The sequence below is a fragment of the Hemiscyllium ocellatum genome, chromosome 33, assembly GCF_020745735.1.
Source record: "Hemiscyllium ocellatum isolate sHemOce1 chromosome 33, sHemOce1.pat.X.cur, whole genome shotgun sequence".
Classification (NCBI taxonomy): Eukaryota; Metazoa; Chordata; class Chondrichthyes; order Orectolobiformes; family Hemiscylliidae; genus Hemiscyllium; species Hemiscyllium ocellatum.
In genome coordinates, this window is record NC_083433.1 from 25,421,701 (window position 1) to 25,427,704 (window position 6,004).

At 38.1% G+C, this 6,004-nt stretch overlaps 1 protein-coding gene across 3 annotated transcripts in view; it reads right to left on the bottom strand.

Moving 5' to 3' along the window:
• Positions 1 to 5,369, bottom strand: part of LOC132831254 (myosin-9-like) — a 176,235-nt gene extending 170,866 nt beyond the window's left edge. The window contains exon 1 of one of the 3 annotated variants that reach the window (XM_060849272.1): positions 5,245 to 5,369. The gene's annotated coding sequence lies outside the window, so the exon portion shown is untranslated. Of the gene's footprint in view, positions 1 to 5,068; positions 5,135 to 5,244 lie in introns of those variants that run through there. The other 2 variants (XM_060849274.1, XM_060849273.1) reach the window with 2 other exon arrangements.
• Positions 5,370 to 6,004: the final 635 nt, after the last annotated feature.

The window sequence follows — 6,004 nt, forward strand, 5'->3', positions numbered from 1 at the left end:
ATAACCAAAACCAGACTGAATAACTGATACAAGACACTAAGTTCATAGCTTAAAATGACTAAACAAATCATTCACAATACAGTAGTTTCAGAGCATAGTTAAATCACAAGGTCATCTAATTAACGTGTATTATTTTTGCTGGCTGTTGGTGCCGAAAGCTTGAGCTTGCAGCTGCTAAAGTTGAGTTTTAGATAGAGAGGCTTCCTTTTTACAAAAATCAAAATTTTCTTCTTTCTACTGAACTAGAAAGAGACAGATTAGAATAACAACTGTGTTGCTGAATTGCCTTTGCCAAGGGTGTTTATTAATGGGATGCTACCTATCTTGGAACTTGCTGATAAATAGTGATAAACAGTGGTTAAATATTGCATTATTTTGTTAAGTATATCAATAGAGTAAGGTTATGCCAATTCTTTCGTATTTAACTTGCTGCAAGAATAAAACTTAGTGGAGGGCCAATCAAATCATATCTGGAGCACAGCAACTTACACATTCCTTTTTGAAAAAAGGAATTAAATTAGGGTCTAGATTACCTCCATAACATCAATGCCTTGTTTAGTCTTAGCGTGATTTCCTAATTTTTATATTCCAGTCCCATTGAAATTAAAGGCCATTTGCCTTCCTGCCTCCCACGAACCTATAAGAAACTTATTGTCTATCCACAATTCCCAAATCCTTTTGTGCAGTAATTTTCTGCAGTCTATTTAAATAATATTCAGCTTCATTCTTCCTGCTAAAATGCATATTACTCATTTCCACACTATCTGCTGAGCTTTTGCCCACTTGCTTCATATCAATACCCCACAGTAGACTATCTTCACCACATCATCCACAAACAGAATAGAATAGAATAGAATCCCCACAGTGTGGGAACAGGCCCTTCAGCCCAAGTCCACAGTGACCCTCTGAAGAGTAATCCAACCTGACCCATTGCCCTACCCTGACTAATGCACCTAAACTCTCCATCTCCGAACACTATGAGCAATTTAATGCGGCCAGATCAGCTAACTTGCACATCTTTGGATTATGGGAGGAAACCAGAGCATCTGGAGGAAACCCATGCAGACATGGGGAGGATCTGCAAATTGTACACAGACAATTGCCAAAGACTGGAATCAAATCCAGATCACTGGTGATGTGAGGCAGCAGTGCTTCCCACTGAGTCACCGTGTCACCCACTTTGATTGTTTAAAGTGAAAATAAGATATAAAAAACACACACACACATATAAACAAAAGACTTCGTTCCCTTGCACGGATCCCTGCAACAATTACAGGTTGCCATCATGAAAGTGGCTGCCTTATTCCAAATCTGTCTTCTGTTACTTAGTCAATCTTGTATCCATGGTAATGTACTACCATGGGTTTTTATCTTAAGTAGCCATTATTGTGACTTGTCAAACCTCCTGGAAATCCAAATATATTAGATCAACTGTGTGCAGAGAAGTGAGGAAAGATGATAAGAATAAGGAAATGAGAACCTTCAATAATCTGAAGGCTTTCAAACCTAAAACAATAAATCGGATTCTGTCCATAATCCTGCAGGGTACCGATATCCTGATTCTATTTCATTTACATTATCCACAATGGTGGCCATAGTTGTGTACCATCATTATGTAGAAAATACGTAGACTGCATTTGCTGCCCATCCCTAGTTGCCCTGATGTGCTAATGGAGGGCTGTCTTTTCTTTTTGTAGGCATGACGTATGTGACAGCTGTTCAGTGGAGAATTTTAGACCCACCAAAGATGGCGTATGACTTGGAGCTGAAGATAACAGCTTGAGAACCAGCAAACCTCCTCTGCGCCAACTGTGTTGAGCTTCTTCAGTACTTTTGCTAATGCACATTTCAACAATTCATAACTTGTGTCTTATGCATGTTGGAGTATCCTTGTAACCACTCATTTGTGTACACAATTTCTAACCTACATCAGTCTCAATATTACTCATCTAGTCAAGTTTCAGCTAACTGAAGACTTCACAAAAGAGCTTAAATGATGATACCACTAAAAGACCAAGTGCAAACATAAGGTCCATTCCCCTTTTATTGTTTGCACACTCCCTTCATTTTAACAGCTTTCCACAATTCAGTTCTTAGACACATCTTAAATATCAAAAAAAGCTTTAAAAAAATGGTACACTGAAACTTTAGCAGAATACAGAGCCCAATATCATTAAAATTCTATCCAACTCCTTTTTTTTTAAAAAAACCCTTCACATTTTCCATTCTTCTGCACCCTACAAAAAAAAAGCTTTTCTCGAATGAAACAAAGCAATATAGTGCAAAAAAAAACATGAAACGTCTGTCATGGACGAGTCAAAACACTGCTCTACATTCCTAAGCGCCCTGCCACACCTTAATGCCTGAGGAACTTGGAAGCCACACAAGATAAAAAAGGAGTTTAGATTATTTGTATATTGACAGTATATGGCAATGTTGTCACCTACACCTTTAGCTTGTTACATTCAAGATATCCAGATCTGATTTTTTTTTAATAAGTTACCAGTTCTATTTTATGAAAACGTTATATTACAGTTCTATTTTTGACTACCAAACTCCTCCTCCAAGTGTGAGCATCCAGAAAATAAGTTGCCCAGAAACTACTCTTGTATATAAACAATAAATTGCTTAGAAATTTCAAATGGAGTATTTAATTGACTTTCCACCAAATGATTTCATGAAGCTAAGATAGATAATGGAGTTAAAACTTCTAATTATAAAAATGCCCAAATTACAAGATTTAAGTACCTTCTGAAACGCCAAAGAAAATGTCCTTTGTCACATTTGAAAATGTGCCTTTTTATAGCAGTAAATTCTGGTTCAATTCATCACATTCTCAAATAGGTAGCAGGGTAATCTCCCCATTGACAATATTGAGATTTTACAAGAACATTTTGAAAAATATACTGCAATTTAAATGGTCTAAATCTTCTTAACCATTTTATTTTGGTACTTTAACATAATGAAGCATTCCAAGATGCTTCACAGGAACACTACTTACAAACTTTTGACAGAGTTATACAAGGGATTAAGAGAGACAAGAGGATGGTTTTCATAAAGTGCCTCAAATAAATAAGGAGAGCTTGGAGGGGAGTGGGTGGTGAAGAGAGGAAAAGGTACACAGGACAAGTAGCTGAAGGAGAGAATTCCACAGTTGAGGGCTCAGGCAGCCAAATGTTAAAATGGCACAGGGATGAAAAAAACTAGAGACACAAGAAGCGTGCAGAAATCTGAAGTCTGTAGTGCTAGAGATCAAGCATTCACAGTTTGGAAGGACTTAAAAGTAAAGATGATGACTTTCAAATAGAAGCATTGCAAAACCAGAAGTCAATATAGTTCAATGGTGATTTTTAGATTACTTACAGTGTGGAAACAGGCCCTTCGGCCCAACAAGTCCACACCGACCAGCCGAAGTGCAATCCACCCATACCCCAACATTTACCCCTTACCAAACATCAGGGGCAATTTAGCATGGCCAATTCACCTGACCCACGCATTTTTGGACTATGGGAGGAAACCGGAGCACCCGGAGGAAACCCACACAGACACGCATGCAAACTCCACAGTCAATCGCCTGAGGCAGGAATTGAACCCAGGTCTCTGGCACTGTGAGGCAGCAGTGCTAACCACTGTGCCACTGCGCCGCCCTAATGATGGGTGAATAAAAGTTAGTGACAGAATGTGAGCAAAGGAATTCTCACTGAAAATATTATGGAGGAAAGCTTGCTCCATTTCACACTATTGGAGATGAAAGCAAGAGGCAAGTGATCCTTGGCAAGCATTTCACTGCTGTATTATTCATAGAATGAGAAAACAACACAGTAGGCATTTCAGAAATATTCAAGCTTGTTTCGATATTCTTAGCCTTTTAAAAATGCATCCTTCACCAGCAGGCAGGATAAACTACCAGACTATTTTTAAAGCAGTAACGTTTCCAAATTCCAGAAAAGTTACTAGCCAGCTAACGGGAAAGCTTTTGGAAGTCATCAGCACACTTCTCCATGAGTCATTCTTAACTTACATTACTGTTTTACACTTTGAACTGGGTGGGGTTTTGGTTCATGCACTGAAGCCCTAAGAATCTTTAAAAGGTAAAGCAGCTATCACACAAGCAAAGTAATTTAATGAAGTCATCTGCAGTACTTTCAGGTAAATAATGTACACATTATCTCAACTTACTCCCTTTAAACCATCATTACCAAACTTAGGGAAAATGTAATTAACCCAATTAACAATTTAACTAAAATCTAGCCATTTTAAAAAGTATTCAAAAGTGGTACATTACTTCCAGACTAATTTTCTAGATGCACTAGCGTGCTTTCTTTGAACATAATTCCTGTTTAAATAAAGAGCAAAATTATATAACTTACATTTCATACTTTCCTTATGCCTTCACTTTTGGAATGAACTGTTGGGTATCATACCATTTCATACATTATTTTCACTTGTCAGAAACAAGTCAATTACTGTCCTTAGGGTACTGACTTTTTTAAAAAAAATAGTGGGATGGGCACTTAGGCTATAACTGAATTTTGAAGAATGAGGAGAATTCAAAGTTTAAGATTTCATAAAAACTGTTTTTCATTAAATGTTGTGGAACATAATTGTGCAAGTTAAGTGATACTAAAAGTATTTTATGTACATAAGAGACGATTATTCTGCTCTGTATTAAGTCAATGAAATACTGTCTTTAACCAGCATTCCACGCTCAGGGACGTAATCAAATTTTAATTGCAATCTTACCATAGTTATTCGAGGAAGGAGGGAATTTTGGACGGAGAAAAATCACATAAGAAGTTCATACAACCGAAGAAACGGAAGCCAAGCCCATTTCTAGACGGACTGCAACGCGAAAGACGGTTTCCATGTTACCTGTCGCCTGACTAGCACGAGTTTGAAAATTATAAAGATATTTATACTACATGCATTAACCATCCAGCTCAGTAACTCCAAAAAAACTCGATTTTATAAATTAAAAACCTTGATTTTAAAAAAAACCTTCCCAATAAAGTGAATCGTTAGAACAAGGCTATCCTCCGAACTTCTAATTCTTAAAAGAAAAACATACTTAAATTTGATAGGAATGAAATTGCCTATGGCGAGCGCGCCGGCCCAACCCGGTGTCTGACTCTCTTCCTGGTTTCTCTGCCTTTTCCGCTTTAAGAAATGGACCAAAAACGAGGTTTTTTTTAAAACTGTCTCTGATCTTCGTAAACCAGGTATTTTTCGAATGTTCTCACCTACCTGAATTATAATCTGTGGAAATAAATGAACTTCACTTATTTTTTTTAATCAAATTTTTAAAAAAACACCTCTCCGTCCTTCACGATTGTCTGCTTCGCTCGAGCTCTCGAACTGCAGCTCGCGAACCAACCGTTTGGGCAACACCCGAAACCCCGCCCATAACGCCAACGTCATCGCTGCTCACCAGTATATGAGTGCATTGATAGTTGAGTGACAGCACGTATAACCAATAGTAAGAAAAAGATCCACCCGCTGTCGGAAGAGCAGCCACTCCCACAGACTGATGTCTCCCTCCTAGAGAGGGAGAGCCGAGAAAGCGGCTTGTGTCGCAGTCATATGGACTTGATTGAACGACATCTCGTCCGACCAACAGAGAAGGACACTGGATTGTAAACAAAATTTAGGGGATTGGTAGCTCCTGACTTACTTAGCCTTAATTTATATTTTATTCGTAGATGGGATGTGAGCAAATCTGGTTGTGCCAGCATCTCCTGTCTATCCCTAATTATGAGAGAGAAGTCAAGAGATAACCATATTACTGGAGCTCTGGAGTCACATGTAGGCTTGACCAGGTAAGAGTAGAAGTATTCAGCCATCAAAACTGCTCTGCAATTCAATGAGACCATGACTGATCTCATAAACCTCAACTCCACTTAACTGCCTTTTCCCTAAAACCCTTACTGATTAAAAATCTCAACCTATTCTATCTGAGAGAATAGAATCTTACTCTCTGTCAGTTTCAGATAAACTTAATGGCTCA